This window comes from Xenopus tropicalis, chromosome 8 (genome assembly GCF_000004195.4).
Source record: "Xenopus tropicalis strain Nigerian chromosome 8, UCB_Xtro_10.0, whole genome shotgun sequence".
Lineage (NCBI taxonomy): Eukaryota > Metazoa > Chordata > Amphibia > Anura > Pipidae > Xenopus > Xenopus tropicalis.
In genome coordinates, this window is record NC_030684.2 from 86,404,886 (window position 1) to 86,426,827 (window position 21,942).

Below are 21,942 nucleotides of genomic sequence, written 5' to 3' on the forward strand. Positions count from 1 at the left end.
CAAATACTGTAACAGATGTTCAGCTAGATTTAGATCAAGGGTTTGACTGGGCCATTGTAGGAAATTTGCCTGTTTGCAGTTGACCCACTCAATTAGCCTTGTGTTTGACATAGTTGTTCTGCTGGAAGTTAAATGTTCTACCAAGATTATTTTGATTTGCAAATTGGAACAGATTCTGTTGCACTATTTCCCTTTATTTTGCACCATCCAGGCTTCCTTTTATTATATGTAGCAATAAAAGGAAGTCAGCTGAAAAGCATGAAGTGTCTCACAATATGCCCCTACCATATTTTGCATGTATTTGAGCTTTGTATAGTCATGCATAACACTGGCCATTGTTTGTCATTTGCTAGACCGTGATGGTCCATTTCAGAGTCAAACCTATCCCTGCTATGTATTGATGGCAGCCCTTATGTGTGACCCAACAACACAGAATATGAGTAAAGGTGGCCATACACGAGGTCACCAAGCAAGCAGATCTTCTGCCCATATGCCCACTGTAAACTTGCGGGATCCACAACAGACACTTTCTTCACTTTAAGGCAGTTCCCTCACTAAATTGAGCCCCTTGTGGACTACCATAGTAAGAAAACACAAATAGTTGAGTCCCCCTGTACTCACAATACTTCATGGGGGGTAGAATAGTCAAGGCTCCCTCTGCTCTTTTCCATATCCATTGATATGCATGTGCAGGGCAGTGAATTATGCTAACACGCTATACGCTGCTTTTGCTGCATTTTACCAAAATTATATAACAATTATATTTATAACAAGCACAAGAAAAATATTCTGTTTTCTAAGCAGAACCATCAATCCAACTGAAATCTTTTATCTTTATTGGATACCCACAAGACCTAATTATTTGTGTCCTATATTTTATGTATGCATGAGCAATGATTGAAAGTCTGCTTCAGAGCAGCCATGGTAAATCAACACACTAGCTACAACAAATAAAACATAATTGCAGGTCACAAGTTTATTTAAATTTGTGATTGTATCCATGCATTTAAAAATATTCTTGTTACAACAACAAGGGTTTCACTTATATTTGAAAACAATATATATAATCTGGGAAAAACACTATTTCCATCACTACTGAAAAAAATGATTAGTCAGCCTTTGTGCTTGTATCGCAGAATCCTATTTATAGCAGGGATTTTTAGATAATACACTCAGGATCAGAGATCAGACAAACTAAAATCATAGATCTGATTGGTTGCCATGGGTAACAGCACTAGTGCAACTTAGCACAGCATTATTAAATTAGTAATTAGTATTTACATGACTGTATTTAGGTCCAGTGTCACCCTAGACAGACCATCATATTTAATACATTCACTACTTTTCTTTATTTACAAAGTGCAAAATAAGGGAACAAACTGCATGTTTTTTTGTATTTTGCACATTGAGTGGCCTAGGCACAAACACCTGAACATTTACAACACTGCCTGCCCATTCACAGCACATACCCATTATTATAACAGAAGCCAAAACTTTTTTAAAACCCTTTCTTCAAAAGTCTGTACACAACTGTAAAAAAAAAATAAAAATTCTAACTCGTTAACGCCTTAATTGCCAGAGACATTGCAAGTTAGTAGTAAACATGTAGTTTGATCATAAATGCCTATACACAGCAACTCTGGATGTCATGATTTTCCTTTAGCCCACTGTCTACAGATGATGACTGACCAATGCCTTTCTCTTTCAAGCAACTGCTAGGCTACACGTCTATGCCCTTATTCTATAACTACTGCAGCCTAATACTTAGGCTAATGACACACCAGGCTACACACACACAAACAAAGTGGATTTTTGTGCGGAAAAACAAATGCATTGATTGAGCCAAAATTTGTTTTGTGTTTGTGCACACATGCTGACACCCTGCCTGTCAGTGCACTTACATTGGATGAGCAGATGGGAGCAGATCAGCTTTTCCTCAGCATTAGCCTTAGGAGGTTGCCTAATTTGGGATCTGGGCCCAGTTTGGACAACCAGGTGCTGGGCCCAGATCTGGCTGATGCAATCACTGGCCACAGGCATTTTTAAACCCGAGTAATTTTTAGTTTGTCAGGCCTGTAAGTGGGCCCCATGCTGGAGGGACTGAGTCAGCAGGTTTTATAGTTGTGTGTATATACCTTAAAGGACATGTAAACCCTCCACGAAACTGAACTGCCTCTTTAATATCTTTAAAGGAGAAGGAAAGTAATTTTGGCATTTTACTGCCAATAGATTTGTCACATTAGTGCCACCTAGAATGCTATATTTATTCTGCAGAAACCATTACCATACCTGAGTAAGGAACCCTAGAAGCTTTCTCTGTTTGCTTAAGATAGCAGCTGCCATTTTAGCTTGGTCTCCATAGCTTCCTGCTGTATGGTGCTAGTTGTTATAGCTCAGATTACACATTTCTAAGTGAGGGGGGAGGGAGTTCTTAGCATTCTTGTGGGAGGGGGAGCAGAAGAGGGGAGAGAGGAGAGAGCTGCGCAGACTCTGGCCCCAGGAATAAAGGATTCTCTGAGAGAGGAAGTCAGATACTGGAAGAACATGTTTACAGAAAAAGGAGACAAGAAATCCTGTGTTTCTTTTGATAGAGGACTCAGTGCAGCTTTTCTGTGAGTGGTTAGAGCTGTGTTTACATAGACCATTCTGATAAAGCTTACTTAGTTTTTACCTTTCCTTCTCCTTTAAATACCTGCCACTCCTGTTTTCAAAGGTTAATATAGTAAGGTTGCAGCATTCCCTAAATCACTTTGGAAACCTTCTCCTCCTTTAACCCACTCAGTCCCCTCCCTTAGGAAATGACTTTGGCTCTTGGTTAACTGAGCATACCAAACACACCCTCCAGTCTAGCAGCCAATGAAGAGATGGCACTGCTGGTTTCCACAGAAAATCTGCTCTAGCTGTGCACTCTGCTGGAGAAACAGTTTTTTTTCTCCTAAACTCCTCTCCTGAGCTCAGCTTAACTATAACAGTCCAAGCAGAACTTTTTTTTATCAAACTTTTTATCAAATTAAGTTCTGCCTGTGTAAGCCTGCATTCTTCATTGCATGAGCTTTACAGTGCACATGTGCTGTTTTCAGATGCAAATGTCACTGAAGATGTGTGAGGTAAAAAACACTTTACAGAAATTTTACATAATTCAGATTAGTCTTTGTAGACAGTGAAAAATAAGAAAGCAGTGCTGAATGCCAATATAAATAAAATATACAGTAAAGGCACTGCACTAAAATGTATGCACTGCAACTGTCAACATAAGGAAAGTTAACACAATTCACCCCAGTCTATGGGTGTATGGTCTATGGGTGTACAAATGAAGGTATGATGTGAGATTCCCATAAAAATTAAGGAAAAGTAGTAAAAGCAAAAAATTAATTTATTAGACATGGGAAAATGGCCTAAAGCAGTGCTGTCCAACTTCTGCGGTGCAGAGGGCCGGAATTTCTCTAGCATACATGGTGGAGGGCCGCTAATGGAAGCCAGTTTTGACCACTCCCCCTTTTTAAACCACCCCCACTTTACACCACACCTATTTTATCACAATGGTGGTAGTGCAGCAAAAACCCAAATGCTTGGTCCTTACTGCGGGGATATCAGTTAATCTCAGTACTGATACCATTTAAAGCTTACACAAAGGTAAACCATCAAAGCAGCCAGACAGGTGGGGGGCCACACAGAGGGGGGTCGCAGGCCACCAGTTGGACAGCACTGGCCTAAAGTATTTCTCACCTGTTGGGGCACTTACTCATAACCTATGAGTGCACCAAAAGGCACAAAACATGTCAGGCCATTTTTCCTTGTAGTTAGTGCCCAGGCTGGAATCAAAATCAGGACACCAGAGCTGCAAGTTAGTAGTGCTACTCACTGAGTCACCATTGATATATGACACATCACCATCATATACTGAAATGTTTACAATGATTTACGCATGGAAAAAAATTCTAGTGTTGCACATATGATCAATGCTATGTAAAAAAAGATGTTTCAGCACCAAAATCTGCTCCGGGTGCAGGTCAGTCGTAGGCTGATTAGATCTTAGGAGCTGATTCTTGGCCTGCATTAATCCACAGGGCGAGAATTAACCTGATGTGCATGTGGTCTTAACCAGAAACTCAAAACATGGTATGGTGAACAAAATTATGGGGGAAAAAAACCTTATCCGTAAATCAGTAATTTGCTTATATTTCTTTACAATGGGCACAGGGCCCCTCTGAGCTGTATATAGGTCTTTATCACTTACTTTTGTCTACGAGGTTACAGGTTTGATTCTTAATACCATACAGAGTTGTGCATAAATTTAGTGGGATATATAAATAACATTATTAACATTTGGCTTTTCCAAAGGACTCTCCTTAAGCCAAACTAAAAAGAAGATTGATGTAGAATGAATAAGTATACCTGAGCTTTTCTTTGTGAGGTTGTGTGACCCTACAGCTCCAGTAAATTTCTCATTTGTCAATGACCTCCACAGTATCCTTAGCTGGCACTCTCTGTAATCGAGCTCAGTTCCAGCCTATTCAATAGAGTAAGTGAAGGGAGGGCAATTTCAGCCTATTCTCTCATGGGAATTAATATCTTCAAGTCGCCCATTATAATTCACTGTAATTTTATATTGAAAGAGAAACCAGAAGCAAAAATATATATATTCGAGTTATACGATATAGATATGTTTTAATATCTTTTAGAGCTAATAATAGGACAACCTTCCACCCAGGCCTGTATCTATGAATATAAGTCAAACATTACTAATAAAGGCATATAGTATTATAAATATTACTTTAGCACCAAAACTTGGGTTTTCTGGACAGAGGGAACGAGTGTAGCGAATGTAGAATTGGTGTAATATGACTCTGGCACCATTGATGGGAAAGTAGTCAGGCTGACACATTTTGTACCAACTGTAGTTGGCGCAGTTCCTTTTCTAGAAGACCACTACTCTCATTGCAGTAATCTAGTTTTAAGGATACAATTTTATGGGTTGCTGGAGAAATGTGTTCTACAATTGCTAGTAGTGGAACTGTTGGCCTAGGTCAAGGTCATAAGTGGTCAGGTGGAGAGCTTAAATGATTTTCACTATTTCTTGCTCATCAATACTACTGTTATCTACGTGTCTAGAAATTGGGAAGGCTGCAGAGTGGAAGTCATCTTGGCAGCAAAGTAAACATCTGCTGCAAGAATCAAATACCGTATTTTTCGCCCTATAAGACGCTCCGGAATATAAGACGCACCCAATTTTAAAGGAGAAAAATCTAGAAAAAAAAGATTCTTAACCAAATACTGTAGTAAAATATTTTATATCAACTGTATAAAGTTAATTGTCTCTGGGCTCGCACATAATGAGGCTTCCCCCAGGGCCCCCCCCAAGCATCCTTCAGCTTCCCCCAGGGCCCCCCAAGTATCCTTCAGCTTCCCCCAGGCCCCCCAAGTATCCTTCAGCTTCCCCCAGGGCCCCCCCAAGTATCCTTCAGCTTCCCCCAGGGCCCCCCCAAGTATCCTTCAGCTTCCCCCAGCCCCCCCCAAGTATCCTTCAGCTTCCCCCAGGGCCCCCCCAAGTATCCTTCAGCTTCCCCCAGGGCCTCCAAGCATCCTCCAGCTCTCCCACGGCACCCCCAGCATTCTTCAGCTTCCCCCAGGGCCCCCAAGCACCTTCCATTTCCCCCCAGCGGCCTCCGGCTCCCGTGATGTCTTCCTCTCTCTGCCGCGGCTCCCAGCTGCTTCTGTGCTTTTATAAGGTTGCGCCCTGTGCGTGTAACGTCAGTACGCGCGGGCGCAACCTTATAAAAGCGAGGATGCAGCAGAGAGCCGTGGCACATAGAGGAAGATGCAGTTCGCCGTATAAGACGTACCAACTTTTCCCCCCCAGTTTTGGGTAAGAAAAAGTGCGTCTTATACGGCCAAAAATACGGTATGTGGCCTTTAAGGGATTCCATTATGGGAAAACATGTGTTTTTACAAAATCTCTCCGTTTATAGAATCTCTCCAACAGAATCCTGCATTGTAATCCTTTTTTTCAAAAGAGCTAGCAGATTTTTTTATTTTTAAATTTGATGGGAGTCTTCACATATTCTTAGTTCTCATGTGTTCTCAGCCATGTGACTTGTGCTCTAATATACTTTAGTGTCTCTTTACAGCTACGATCCAAGTTGGGAGATATCATGCCCCCCCCCCCCCCCTTCCTTTCCCTTTCAGCAGCAAATCAGCAGAACCTGCATTACTAAAAATGTAGAACAGGTATAGGACACATTAAGGGGTCTTTCCGTAATTTGGATCTCCATACCATAAGCCTACTAAAAAATCAATAAACCATTAATTAAACCCAATAGGATTATTTTCCATCCAATAAGGATTATTTATATTTTAGTTGGGATCAATTACAAGATACTGTTTTATTATTACAGAGAAAAAGGAAATCAGTTTTAAAATTCTGAATTATTTGATTAAAATGGAGTCTATGGGAGACAGGCTTTCCGTAATTCGGAGCTTTCTGGATAATGGGTTTCCGGATAAGGGATCCCATACCTGTAATATGATAGTTTTCTTTCTTCACAATTAGCATTTGAATAGTCAAAGTTAGTAAAGCAGGCAAAGTTTGTTGAAAGCTATGCCAAACACCAGACATGGCAGAGACCTAACTTAAGGTGGCCACACACAGGCCGATTCCTTTAGACCAGTGCTGTCCAACTGGCGGCCCCCTCTGTCTGGCCCCACCACCTGTCTGGCTGCTTTGATGGCTTACTCTTGTGTAAGCTTTAAATGGTATCAGTACTGTGATTAACTGCACCCCCCCTGCATGGTTCTCACCTCAGATTCAGGCTGTAATCAGGCTGTATTGTTTAAATATGTAATCCCCTGTGTTGTTCACACCTTTTAATCTCTGCATTGTTCACCCCCTGCAGTGTTCACACCTCAGGCTCAGGCTGTAATCACCCACATTGTCTACCTGTTCACACCTCAGACTGTAGGAGCAGTTGAAACCAAAGATGCTAACAGACATGCAGGCTCCTCTGTGTGTTAGAACTTATCAATCCATTTTGGAAGCCTTTAAAAAAACAAACTGAAAAAGGAGGCTTGAACGATTGCAGGATAAATAGACAGGGAGGCAGCCTGGAATCATCTGCTGTATGCTCAATGCAGAACCAAATAATAAGTTTAACAGACGGATGATAAAGAGCTTGCCATTACAAAGCATCTCCACTCACTACATAATAGTCCCAGAGATAAATCCAGGGCCAGTGAGGTTCACAGTGAATGGCTCTGTATGACCTCCTGCGTAGTACCAATTACCAGTCCTTATACTGCATTACCCTTTCTATTATTGCTGCTACTACTGTTGGGTAACAGGGCAGGATATCAAAAGGGAATAAACACGCTATACACATTGGCTGCAAACAGTTCTAATTAAATTAAGCACAAAATATAATTTATTTTAGAAAGAAATTGCTCTAATTAGTTCTGCTGTGGCTTATAATGTTCAGCCGGCATATTCCTGCCAGCAGTAAATGCTGTTTTGTTTTCATTTTCTAACTTGGTTTGCTTAATGAGAATCTGATCCCGGTAGCTCATGAGTTAACAGAGATGTAACAAAACAAAATAATATGTAAGCTTTGATAAAATGCAACCGCCAGCATCAACAAAAAGCTAAGTGCAATTCAAAATGTCAGTATCAGGCCAACTTAGGCTTGCTACATACTACCCAATAGACACCTCAGGGGGGCATTTTGACAGGCTATCCTTTAATCCTCAGATTAATCAGATAACAGTCAATCTGACCAAATGGAAAATTCTCTCTGCCACTTTATTGCTGGGCAGTCACAGCTCCTTCTTAGTTTCTATGAAATACGCGTATTTGGGCCACTGACCTAAAAGCAACAATGGCAACAATATCTAGCCATATACACCAAGATGCACTTGTTTGGTGATATATTTACTAGTGTTATACAGTGATAGCTATAGATCAAAACCAGAATATTTAAGAGTAGGCAATGCCTTTTATTGGCTAACTTAGTCAACTGGACCTAAGTAGTCCCAAAAGCTCCCATTTTATAACCAACTATGTAGGAAAAATTACTGGCGATTGAATGGTCAAAGACAAAAGATAAATTGGTTTTAAGCCGATGGGTCAATTAAAGTACCTAAACTTTATTCTGGCTTTAATTAAAAAAAAAAAACAAACACAAAACCTAATTGGCTGAAAATAGACATATAAGGCTGGTGGTACACAATAGCGAAGTAGCAAAGGTTTATTGCATACGACTAAGCTCCCCAAAATGCCTATGTTGTTGGTGGGATGGCATTCGCTTTGCTTCGGTTTTCAGATATCGTACAGATTTGCTTCACAAGGAAACTTGGAAAACCAAAGCCATCCCATCAGCAAGAATGAGAATTGCTGGTGGGGTGGCATTTCAGGGAGATTAGTCACCTACATTAGATTTATCGCTGGTGACTAAATCTCCCAGTGTGCCACCAGCCTAATGCCTTTCATGTTTGGTTTTAAGGCAGTGCTATGTGTGTAACATGTCAATGCCTTCTGTTTTAAGAAGCCTCTTACTAACTGTCTTGTGTTTGAGAAAGCCTTAGGGGCTGATTTACTAACCCACGAATCCGACCCGAATTGGAAAAGTTCCGACTTGAAAACGAACATTTTGCGACTTTTTCGTATGTTTTGTGATTTTTTCGGCGTCTTTACGAATTTTTCGTTACCAATACGATTTTTGTGTAAAAACGCGACTTTTTCGTAGCCATTACGAAAGTTGCGTAAAATCTTGCGATTTTTCCGTAGCGTTAAAACTTACGCGAAAAGTTTCGCCTTTTTCGTAGCGTTAAAACTTAAAAGGTGCGAAGTTTCGCGTAAGTTTTAACGCTACGAAAAAAGTGCAACTTTTTGCGCAAGTTTTAACGCTACGAAAAATCGCAAGATTTTACGCAACTTTCGTAATGGCTACGAAAAACTCGCGTTTTTACGCAAAAATCGTATTGGTAACGAAAAATTCGTAAAGACGCCGAAAAAATCGCAAAAAATACGAAAAAATCGCAAAATACCGATCTTTACGAAAAAACGCAATCGGACTCATTTCGACCCGTTCGTGGGTTAGTAAATCAGCCCCTTAGTCTTTCACACCTGAACCATCATGGTTTATTTGTTTCAATAATAAAATAGCCTGGAACAGGAAAAAACTTTACACCTACAACCACATCCTGGTATCATAAAACAGGTACTTGCCCAGGAGCTGAGGCTTTTTAATAAAAACCTACATGATCTCTGTTAGGAAGAGGCAGTCAGTGGTCTTTGGCTGTTTGGAATGGTGAGATTTCTAGTTAAACATCTTAAAGGAGAACTATACCCCCTGGGCTATAAAAGCCCCCTTAACTAGCACTGCCTTGACCCCCCTCATCCTCTCTATTATCGCATAGTTTCTAACTTTACCAACTGTCCCCATCACTAACCCCAACCTAAAACAGCAGAGTAACGCAGCTGCGTACCTGGCCGACATCTTTATTGCAACTGGACACACTTCGGGTCTCTCCGCCGTTACGGACCCTGCTTGCACATGCACAGTTGGTGGTAGCAGGAAATCTGCTTAAGCTGCTCATGTACAAACAGGGTTCGTATCCCCGGCTTGCACAAGCAACTAACCTCCTCCTTTACCATAAAACTAGATGACACAATAAATAAGACACAATGAAAAAGACACAAAAACCTGCTACTATTATAAAAACTTTTACACTGTTCTTCCAGTGTAGATAATTTTACAAAGCTTTATACAGTAAAACCACAATTTAATGTTTTAGGGTATTTTTTAAAAAAGTGCAGGAACCTAAAAATTGGGAGGATACAATATGGAGGTTTGATTTAGAATTAGCGCAGACTGTGAAAAAATGACTTAAAATGCAGGAAGTATTTGTCCCACTGGAAGAATAAAGCAATACAATATTAATTGCAATATCAATCTATCCTGGGCCTACATTCCTGATGTCATGTAAGAGGTCACACAGAGGAACACCTGCCATAAGACACGGTGAAGGTTGTCCCAGTGCAGCCTGGGAGCAGTATTGCCCCTGAGATTATGTAATACAATACCAAAATTATAACAATCCTTTATAAAGGTAACAGGCAAAAATTACTACCGGGAGATAATATATCCAAACAGTTTGATTTGTATTTAATCAGAACGTTAGTTTACAAATTAAGGATTAAAATTTGGCCAATTAAAGAGAAATTCAAGTAGATTAAAAGGAAAATATACTCCCATTTTTTTTACATGAGCTCATTGGGTTATGTGCATAAACACTATCTGAACTCTCAAAAATATATATAAATGTTCTGATGATGTTCTGCCTGTGCTGTGAACCAAAAAATCTGAAAATAAAAAATTGGGTCCCTGTCAGTGCTCAAGAAATGAGCATTGTAAGGGGAAACAAGATGAAAAAACAATAATATATAGTGCAGCGTTCCTTAAAATCACACTCATACAACATAAATCCCAAACCAAGTTTAAAGTACCCAGAATTAGCTCCACAACACTTCAAGTGCCACGCATTAATCAATTATTGTATTAATATAAGTACATGAAGAGGTAAAACAAGTATGTGAGATGGTGGGCTCACTCTATTTCATACCTCCCAACTGTCCCGCTTTTGCTACCCCGTCCCGCTGTCCCGGATAGCCGCTGATCTGTCCCGCTTTTAAAGGTCTCTGCTCCCGTGACGTCACACGCATGTCTCCCCTTAGCGCCGCAGCTCTGCTCAGTTCAGTTCTAACATAAAGGCCTTCAGCCCTGGGGCGCAGCCGGATGGTGGTAGGAGCAGGGGGAGCTGCAGAAAGCAGAGGGATGCTGGGGAAGACACTGGAGGAAGGTAAGGGGCAGCTGGAGGATGTTGGGGAGGACGCTGGGGCAGCTGGAGGATGTTGGGGCAGCTGGAGGATGTTGGGGCAGCTTGAGGATGTTGGGGAGGACGCTGGGGGAGCTGGAGGATGTTGGGGAGTAAACTGGGGGAGCTGGAGGATGTTGGGGAGTACGCTGGGGGGAGCTGAACGAAGTTGGGGAGGACGCTGGGTGGAGCTGGAGGATGTTGGGGAGTACGCTGGGGGAGCTGGAGGATGTTGGGGAGTACGCTGGGGGAGCTGGAGGATGTTGGGGAGTACACTGGGGGGAGCTGAACGATGTTGGGGAGGACGCTGGGGGGAGCTGGAGGATGTTGGGAAGGAAGCTGGGGAGAGCTGGAGGATGTTGGGGAGGACGCTGGGGGAAGCTGAAGGATGTTGGGGAGGAGCTGGAGGAAGGTAAGGGGCAGCTGGAGGATGTTGGGTGGATGCTGGAGGATGTTGGGTGGATGCTGGGGGGAGCTGAAGGATGTTGGGGAGGATGCTGCAGTTGGGAGCGGCCCATAGTATGGGGACACTGGGGGAGGACCAGCAATATTTTAGGGGGTCCCTGCTCTAGCACCAATGCAAAATATAACACCTGGCTACCAGTATTTTAGGGGGCCCTGGCTACCAATGTCTGTCATGAGTCTGTCATTAAATACAGGTGCCAGAGTGCATAATGAAATCCTTAGGGCCACAATATGTCATAAAATGATTCGGGCCACCGTGTCTGTCTTCTGGTGCACTTTGTGTATGTTATGCTTTTCAGACGTGGTTTTGTAAAATGGGCCTGTTTGGATGGGGGGGGGGGGGGGGGGTCAAAAAGTGGGTGTGGCCTAAAAATTTTGCCGTGATACGCGCAGCAGACATTTTTGTCCCTCCTTCTGCTTTTCAAATGTTGGGAGGTATGCTATTTCCCCCATTGGTTGTAGTGTCCCAATATACTCACAGAACAGAGTGGAGTTTGCAGCATATAGAGTGCTCTCATTCAAATCACTAGATAACCCTAGCTCTTCTCCTTCCTTTCAGGGATAATAAAAAAGTGGCATGTGCAGAAAATCTTAAAAATCTTTAATAAATAACTTTCACTTAAAAACTTGCACTTACAAACAGATCTTTAAAAAGCATCTATTGAAAAGGTAGTACAAAGCAGCTTCAGTCCAAAAAGTGTGTGACAAAGGGTGTGTTGATTTATAAGAACACTACACTATATATGATTATTTCTTCATGTTGTTTTCTCTTACAATGCTCATTTCTTGAGAACTCACAATGACACAAATTTTGATATTCGGGATCTTCACATATATTGCCACCTTTACTTGAAGGACAACTGTTATAGTTGTGTAACTTTCTGTTACTTTTGCTAAGGTTTTCATTTTCCAGTTTTAGAGCAATCAAGGAAACAATGTGAATACAGAGAAAAGCCAAGCTTGGGAGACAACTGGCTTGAGAAATTCATTTCAACCATGCCCTATCCCTCCCCCCCTCAACCAAACACACACATGTACACAAATACACACACACACCTCGCTAATAACTGCACATACAAATAGTAAATAACATAAGTAATCTATAGCAATTAGGCATCCATATTATATACTAAGCACCCAAAGAAATTACATTTTTATAATAAATTTGTGCTGTTTGCAGGTTGCTAAGGAACATGCAATAAAGACAGAACACTACCTGCTTAGCAAGCTGATGTTTAGAAGCTTACCAGATCACAATTTGGTGAAGCTAATGAGCTGATCTGGGACTCCAGTAAATTTGCAGACTTGAGAAAAAGAGCCACGAAGAAAACTGTTTGCCCCCAAGCACACATACAATTGGGTTACTTTAGCAGACTTTGATAAATAACATTCTTGGAAGTAGCAGAAAATATTTATTATAAAACGTATCTTTCGGTGGAGAACTGTATTCCAAAAAAAAATAAATAAAAAATGCAGTACTCACAAATAGTTAATTAAAAGGAAACTGCTAGTACCTGCTCTTTGTACTGCAAGTAAAAAGGGTTTTCAGAGAATTATGAAATATGTATGTGTTCCCAGGACATCACTAGATAACCTGAACAGTTTATGTACTACAGTGGTTTTTTTGAAAATACAGCAAATTAATAAGTATGCTCTTTTGCCCTGCACTAGGCACATTTTCATAGCATAATGATGAAACTAAAGGTTCTTGTATGTATTAGAAAACTTTTTTGGCGCAATTTCCTGAAAACCTAGAAAGTTGTTCCAGCTGTAGACAGCTTCGTTTATAGCCCCAATCCACTCCTTCTAGTGAAATTTTACCTCGCTGCCTGTCCTGCTGTCCATTTCGAAGGGATATGGGAGGTCATAAGAAAGGTTGTGAAAGTCTTGCAAGACAATGGCAGCTCAAGCATAATTAACATTACAAGGTGAGCCACAGTCCTTTCAAGGAGGTAAGGTACAGCCCAATGAGACATTGCATTGTAGCCACATCTGACTATTTCCATTACAGAAACACAAAGGAAAGTAGGCTGTGGCATGTTTAGGTACCTTTTTGACTTACAGTATCTGGCCCCAGTGGTGGTGGTGGTAGGTGGTTAATATTCTTGATTATACCATAAAGGTGAACAGCATCACACACTCAACAAGACAAAAAACAATACGTACAGTTTTACATGTATCTTTGTATTACTTTGGCATGCACACAGTCTAGGTGAATATCTAAAATATGTTAACACATTGCAAATATTAGCCTCAGAATTGCACTGAATTACACAGTTTACATTAGTACTATTAGTTTTAATTCCAGCCAGAATAATGGCAGAACTCCTAATAGGTCTTTCCCAGCTCAAAAGACTATGTAATTGCACGCAGTTGAAAGGCCTCTCAGTGACCCTCTAACTAGTTAAATTTAACAATAAAACAATAACAAGCTTTGCAAATACTTCCTATTGTGGCTGCACACAACTGGCATTAAACTAGCATCATCAGTTCTCCTTTGAAATAAGGACTGCTAACACGGCAGAAGCTTGGCAAGCAATATTTTCTATGCACAATACCGTACATGCTATACAAGCAATGGGACATTTTTTCATTAGGTTAGGCTCCATCACTGTTTTCTAACTAGATACTAGGAAAAATAACCCCCACCCCCTGGCCCAAGAAATCACAGACCATAAAGAGTGTAAAATCTTGTGTCATCTGTGATTTTGTGTGTAGCACAGGTCATGGCGAAACCATGGGGATTCTTCTAAAAATCCTTGTTCACTGTAAATGACCTAAGCCTGTGTGTTTAATAATCAAATAATGCTCTCTGTACCAAGTCCGTAAAAGATTCTATACTGATACTGCATTAATATTATTGACAGAGAGCAAGGGTTCATTCCTTAAAACTATGGCAATATAAAAAAGGAGGTGGGCAACATAAAGGATATAAAAGACACAGTAGTAGGTAGTCTGGCTACCAAGAAGACCAGTTTTTGCAGCACTTTTACGTGCAGTCTGCATCTGGTGTCTACCAAGAGTTGACTCTCACCTTTAAACTTGCAGGCTGGGACTTATTTCAGAACTTGAAGAAGGTCACCAAGCACTCCTAGGTATACCCTTGAAAAGAAAATGTCTGTCAGAAAGTGTTCTTCATAGTGAATACAGTACAGTTACAGCATCAAAATGGCTCAGTGTAGGAGTGTAGATAAGGGGGCAGCAACGACTAAAAATATGCAGACAAATTTTGCACAGCTTCTTGCCCTAGATTGCCATTGTTTTTTGCCTTATATTGGCAGCACACATGACTACAATGAGGCAGACTTGCATAGCTTATGGTACATTTTTAAGATAGCTTATTCTTCTGATTAACCTCTAAATTTAAAAAAGATTGTTTAGTTAAGTCACTGGAAATGTAGTGTTATCTATACTTCACACAAAAAGGCAATGCTACGTTTATACCTGTTACTCATAACTATGATGCAATGTGCAATGCAACCCTGTACTTTATTTATCTAAGGGAATACCAGGACTGAATAACAAAAATAATGTGAATAAATCCTGTGTATGGGACCTATAATCAAGAATACCTGGGATTTTCTGGATAAGGGATCTTTCCATAATTTAGATTACCATACTTTAAGTATACTTAAAAATCATTTAAACATTAAGGGGCCATTTACTAACTGTTGGATTTCTTAGCGCTAAAAGTCGCCAAAAATAAACTTTCAAGATTTATTATGTGACAAATCTACAAAAAATTAATACACAATTAGCCAGCTAAAACTTGTCAAGATCAAGTAGAAGTCAATGGAAGATGTTCCTTCCCTGGAGGAACCTTCTTTGCTTTAAAATTTAGAGGTTTTTGGATTTTTTCCGCTGTTTTTTGTGCAATAATTTGAAAAAGTAGATGTTTTGGCACGACAATTAAAAAATAAAAAAGTTGCAGCTTTGCGACTTTTCTGCAACTTTTTCCCACATGTACTTTACCAGTTCAGACTTTTTAGTAAATGTCAGACATTTGTGGAAATGAGTTTATTAGAATTTTTTTTTAAAAAAATGAGAAAAGTAGAGTCTTATTAAACCTGCCTCCTAATAAACCCAAAAGGATTGTTTTGCCTCCAAAAAAGGATTAATTATATCTTAAGGTGGCCATACATGTAAAGATTCGCTCATTTGGTTAGGGTGCCAAAGGAGCCAAACTTTTCCCAATATGCCTAATGGTACAATGACGGGCATACAGTAGGTGCCATCAGACTGAGGACTGCATCAATGAGCCAACGCGGTCAGATATTGGTTGGGTAGGTCCATCGGTGGTGCCCATACACGGGCAGATAAGCTTCCAAATCGGTCTGAAAGACCAGAATCGGCAGCTGAAATTTGCCTGTGTATGGCCACGTTTAGTTAGAATCAAATACAAGCTACTGCTTTATTATTACAGAGAAAAAGGAAATCATTTGTTACATTTTAGTTATTTGATTTTTATAGAGTCTACAGGAGATGGCCTTCCTGTAATTTGAAGCTTCCTAGATAACAGGTTTCCTGATAATGGATGCCATACCTGTACAAGCAAATGCAAGCTTTGTAGCATGGTATGTGCCTTTCCCTTTGCTTGTGGAGGTCAAAATGACACTATTATAAACACTGCATTGTGGGAAAATTGTGTATTTCTTTTTTCCACTTTTGTGATGCTAATAAATGAGGCCCAAAGTTCTATAGGCCAATATCTTAGGTGGTCTGATGAGTGTTGTTGATGTGGAACAATGCGTTCAAAACTGCTTGGTTCATTTGGTGCTGAGATCTATGGAAAAGTAAAGGTGGCCATACAGGTAGCAATTACGATCTTTCCTGCAACCACTGGTCGCAGTAAAGTTCGTTCATTTCCCCCACTGACATTCAGGGCTGAATCATCAGATATGGAGCTAGAAACAATAGGAATTCTACCTCCATCTGCCGATTTAGCCCTTAACCGATATCCGCAGTCTTTGCAATATCGGTCGTCTTGTCGATCTGCCATACAAGCACCAAATATCGTACGAAACCTTGTACTATTGGTGAGTGTATGGACGGCTTAAGTCAGTTATATGCACAATATATTTGAATTTGGAGCACTGTTCTCAATAAGCAACTTTCATACACATTTCTAATCATACATGGCAATGCATTTATAGATGAACAGGAATTCAGCATAGTGTTCTGCAAGTGCATGTTAAATGCATTCTAAGCACATTAGTAAACGCATATATTGTCTTCACATAACGCATTCAACATGCACACAGAAATTTCATATGCCTCCCTTAGGGAGCCCAATTGTCTGCATCTTCAGTGGTGGGTTTGATTTTCCAGAAAAATTATATTTTGGCAGCTGTAGTACATATTTCCAGAAAATATTATGAATTATTAAGTAGTTCACTAACACTATTTGATATAATGAAATGCCTGTTGGATAGCTACCACGTGGCAGAGATATTTAACTGTTCCTTCCTGCTGAACTATTTTTTAGCCATTATTCTCAGAAGAAAAGTATAATTATTGTATTCAGAGGCAATCCTGGCTGCTGGCAGGGGATTCTGAGAGTTGCAGTTTTGAGGAGTCAATAAAATAAAAAATATAATTCCAAGCTCAGATTAGGATATTAAAGCCATACAAAAAAGTAATAAGTATTTCAATTTATATGAGCAGATAAGCACCCTAGAATCACCTGACAGACTATGTACAGGGCCAATTACCAAGGGGGTCTGAGCGTTCCATACCTACAAAACCACTATATAGTGGCACAACTGGTTCCATTAATACATATGCATGCTCCTGTACCCAACTAAGTGGGTCACAATTTTAAAACACCAGTTGTACCTAATCATCCCAAATGCATTATTATGGACTCCCCTTCAATACTGCCCCTATCTCACTGATAAATTTTTAGCCCATTCTTTAGAAATATGGGACAAATATTCTGCTAAACTTTCTTCACCAACTCTCCCTGCAGCACCAATTCTTGACAAGCCACTTTTCCCACCAGGACTATCTCCCATAAAACATTTTCCACTGGTGGCCGTCAAATAGCTTTAAATGTATGTCACTTTTACTTCCAATCAGGCCCTAAAATATGGTCTATAACCCACCCCCCTCTGAGGTCTTTTGTTATCAGCAGATAAATCATTTTATCCACACATTAAATAAAGACAAATCTAATTTAACTCTTAATGTTTGTATTAATTACCCATATGCAAATTGTCTAATCCTTATATCAATTGTTACTTGATATATATTCTAAAGATCTCTTACCTCTTAGCATGGAACAAGAACCTTAATACTACCATCTCAAAAGAAAATTGGTCTCAAATATGGAAATCTACGGGCAGTTGCACCAGAAATGTTACACTGGTGGAAACCTCATACAGAGTTCTTATGTGCTGGTACATGATTCCCATCTGTTTACTGACAACTATACAAGATCATCGATAACCTTTATTTTCCTGGCAGCCAAAATGACAATTTTTAAGTACTGAAAATCAACCCACATCCCTATTTCGCACTTCAAGGACAAATTAAACTGGATTATGGTCAATGAAAAGCTGACTAGCATACTTACGGATAAACACAAGAAGTTCATGAAAAGGTGAAGGTGTGTGAAAATATAGCACACCCACACCTTCTCAAATGCAGAGATCTCATTTACCTTATCATTTTGGATTAAGTTTTGAATAAAATACATTGAATAAAATTTATGGTTTAATGGAATATAACAATAAGGTCTTAAACTAGCTGTCCCTCAGTGGCTGCTAGACTTTTTATATGTTTTATTTTCTATACTAAGGGACCTCAAAGGTATCAACAGATCATAAGCTTAAAATATTTGTGACTTTAATTTTACGTATAGACCATTGAGGCAATTTCCCTTTTAGCTTCTTAATTTCCTCAGCCCTACTGCCTGCCTGACACAGGACCGACTTTCTTTTTCCTCTTGTTTCCTCAGTTCTTCTTTCCTTTGCTATCAGGATATCAAATTATTATTATACAATTGTTCTATTGCAATATCTGCTTTGTAAAAGTTACAATGCAAATAAAAGTCATTAAAAAATAAAATAAAATATGGAAACATTAAAGCGACTTATTCTAAGCCAATGGAATTCTTGTCCATGGTTGCCCTTGGTAAAGAAACACAATTCCTTAACATATTCCTCACAAGTGGCTCTTTCATTTGCCCTTGCCGCCAGTAGTAATGCAGAAAGAATGCACTTGACTGACCATGCATGCTTCTTAAAGGGTGCTTAAATTAACTGACTTTTTACATTACGTGATATCTTGGATGTACAAATATAACTAAAAATTGGAGGTTTGTAGAATTAGTGTAGAGGATGTTTTTAAATACTGAGAAAATTTGAAGTTATTTGACTCACTATTCTTACATATAAAGTGTTTTTTGAGGTTGGTGGGATCAGCATCCACAAACAAGAGTCATTCTGGGGCCAGACGCTCTGAGCGTTCATGTCTTAATAAATCTGCCCCTATGAATCAGCTTCCTGCTGATTGGCTCAGATCCACATTCCTAAGGGGGGGGGGAGTGAGTTCTTAGCATTCTTGAGGGAGGGGAGAGCAGGAGAGAGTTGAAAGCTGCGTGTCTCTGGCACAGGAATTACAGACACAACTAATCTTTTTTCAGAGAAGTCAGTGCAGCGTTTCTGTGAGTGCTTATGGCTGTTTTTACATAGACCTTTCTGATAAAGCTTACTTAGTTTTTACCTTTCTTTCTCCTTTAAACCTATTCTTGATCACATATCTTTTTTATTCAAGCCTCTCCTATTTATCTTTTAGTCTGATTTAAACTGCCTAGTTGCTAAGGTGTTGGGTTCTAGCAACCACATTCCACTGCAAAGATGTAAAATGAAAATAACAAGGCTAAGAAGCCAAAAAATCAAACAATCTACAGTCTCAATGTCTATAAGAAAGATTTATATTAATGTTGGCATCAGTTTTTTAAGGAGTAGGATTTTCTAAATCAATTTTGAACTATATTACAAGCACCCAGTTCACTCTACAAATATAAAATGCTTTGCAAAAGTATTCAGATTGTCACTAGGGCTAAGGTCAGGGCTCTAACTGGCCCATTGTGGGACATCCTCCTTTATGTTCTTGAGCAACTCCAATGGGTAAAACAAATACATCACTTCATTTTCAAAGTCACCCAAAGTTTCCTTTCAAAGCAGCTTTGGGAGCCGAAGCGATTGTGCTCAACAGTGAATACATTATTTATTATAATACACAGTTCAGTGAATCATGCGACAGATATTACATTACTAAGCATTGATTATAACTTAGAGCATCACTAACCACCATTTATAAGTATATAATTTACAGAATACTTGTGTAATATAAACTTATTTCTAGCAAACACATGCAAAATAATTCACTACTGTAAAATATGAAGTTAGTGGAAGTTATTTTAGCTTGCAGTGTCACACCTCCATATGGCCAATCCTTATATTTTATTGTGTGTAGGGGAAGTATATGTGTACCGCTGTTGTCATTTACTTAATGAAAGCAATTAAACTGATCCATAGGTCTTTGGGTTCACCAATACTGGCTTTCTGATTTCCTCAACATCTCTGTCCCTACCTATTGTCACAGGTGGGCAATGTCTTTATGCAGATATAACTGAGAATATTTAACTTTTCTGTGAGGTCTGCAAATAAATAGCTTGCATCTTATTGATTGCTTTATATGTTACTCTGTATGTCCAATGTATGAAACCCACTTATTGAACAGCGCTGCGGAATATGTTAGCTCTTTATAAATAAATGTTAATAATAATAATAATCTTTGCCAGCTGTCCCTAATGTCTGGAGATTGTTCCTTCTTTTAATTCCTTATATTGGAAATGCCATTGGTTTAAAAACTTAACTGCATAGAAGAATTTCACTGCTCATATGCTCAGCTGTTGGTATTTTAATCTATAAATTACAGTGATAACTAGAAAGGGAAGTTTGAGAACAAAATTCATGTTGGGTTGAAAAACGTGAAGTCAACTGAATGAAATGTGATCTGTTGTTGGCTCAACCGACTTTTTCTAACCTTGGACCACAGTTATATAGTTTGGGTGTTGTACCCCTAAAACTGTAGGAGGAGTAGCGTTTAGAAAATGGGGGGCGCTAAGAAGAAGAAGAAGAAGAAAAAGTGGAAGAATAAGCTGAAGTTGAAGAACAGTATGTTGGGTTTTTCAGTCCAACATAAGAAGAAAAAGAGGAAGAATAAGCTGAAGTGGAAGAATGGTACGTTGGGTTTTTCAACCCAACATAACCATGCAGGTCATATATATACTTAAGTCAAGCTCTTTGCACAGGGACCTACTTCCTACGGTTTCTGTTTCCACTCTTACCATATGGCACTTAATCTCTATATATTTTTCTAATTGTACTTTCTTATGTTTTATAATGTTTGTCCTCCCTGTGTGCAGTTCTCTACACTGTAAAATTGTATACTGGTGCTTATCCCAGTAGCACTATATAAAGTTATACATTAGTGTGTATCTGGGGAGTGACTAATGCAAAGAATGTCCCCTAATAACTGCAAGGATTTTATAATCTGGAAAATCCACCTGTTTGTTGACTACAACTCAAGCAACTCATAGCAGAATTTATAGTTCACAGTAGTTGGAGTACCACGAGCCTCACATTGCTAACTTAGTGTTTCCTCCAAAGCAGAACATTAATGATAATAGAGCACTATATATTATTACTGCATATGCTTTAACATTCTTGTTGCTGGGAGAATTGCTTACCAAAGAAAGCCACATTAAGTAACTGTTATGCAAGTATAAAACATGTGAAAACTAAGTCTAATTCTTTAACTTCCTTTGGTAATAAAAATAAGCAACTGACTGTTTCCTTCCCGTCAGGCCTTTGATTACAGAAAAAACCCTAACAACAGGAAATCCTAAAGTAGAGGAGAACTTTGTCTCAGATCCTGTTCTGTGTATGACACAGTTTTCAGGAGTGCTGATACACTAACATCCTGCATTCACATTCACTGTTTATTACTAGTACTGTCTTTTAGGTAACTGCTGGACTGGCACTACATGGGAGCTGAGATCTGACAAAGAAATCATTTAGAAATGGATGGCATCTACCCTCCAATGCCCTTTGTTTACTTACTATACTTACTAACTATATACTTACTTAGTTGGATCTATAATGTAAAGAAAGTAGATCAGTGCCTTTATCGAACAGGGCTACTTAATATGAAAAATAATTAGGATTATATTTTATAAAAACATAATCTGGGTGTTAACATAACATTATAATGAAGCCCACAAACCTTGCCAAACAAAATTGGCTCTGCACCTCCGGTCTTGAACACCCCCAATATATTTTTCCCCAATCCCGCTAAACATCTTCATAAAGCGGGTTTCATGTTCTTCAAGGCTGAATGCGCTATAGTCCCATGCCCTTGCAGCTCCTAAAGTCTTTGCAGTCCAGTTGTAGTAGTGCCTCCAACAACACCTATTAAACACGTATAGTCAAAACGTACTAAAGAATACTTCCTCACTAAACGTGGCCATACATGGGCCGATTCTAGCTGCCGATAACGGTCCCATGTATGGGCACTGACCACGGGCCTGCCTGACCTACA

General features: G+C 39.5%; 2 protein-coding genes across 3 annotated transcripts in view; one reads left to right on the forward strand and one right to left on the reverse strand.

The window, feature by feature from the left end:
* foxn3 (forkhead box N3) overlaps positions 1 to 21,942 on the reverse strand; it is a 185,062-nt gene that overhangs the window by 149,178 nt on the left and 13,942 nt on the right. For both annotated transcript variants that reach the window (XM_012968386.3, NM_001016300.3), the window contains exon 2: positions 14,366 to 14,433. The gene's annotated coding sequence lies outside the window, so the exon portion shown is untranslated. The remainder of the gene's footprint in view (positions 1 to 14,365; positions 14,434 to 21,942) is intronic.
* LOC116406792 (zinc finger CCHC domain-containing protein 12-like) overlaps positions 1 to 21,942 on the forward strand; it is a 51,511-nt gene that overhangs the window by 3,371 nt on the left and 26,198 nt on the right. The gene's annotated exons all lie outside the window — the stretch shown is intronic.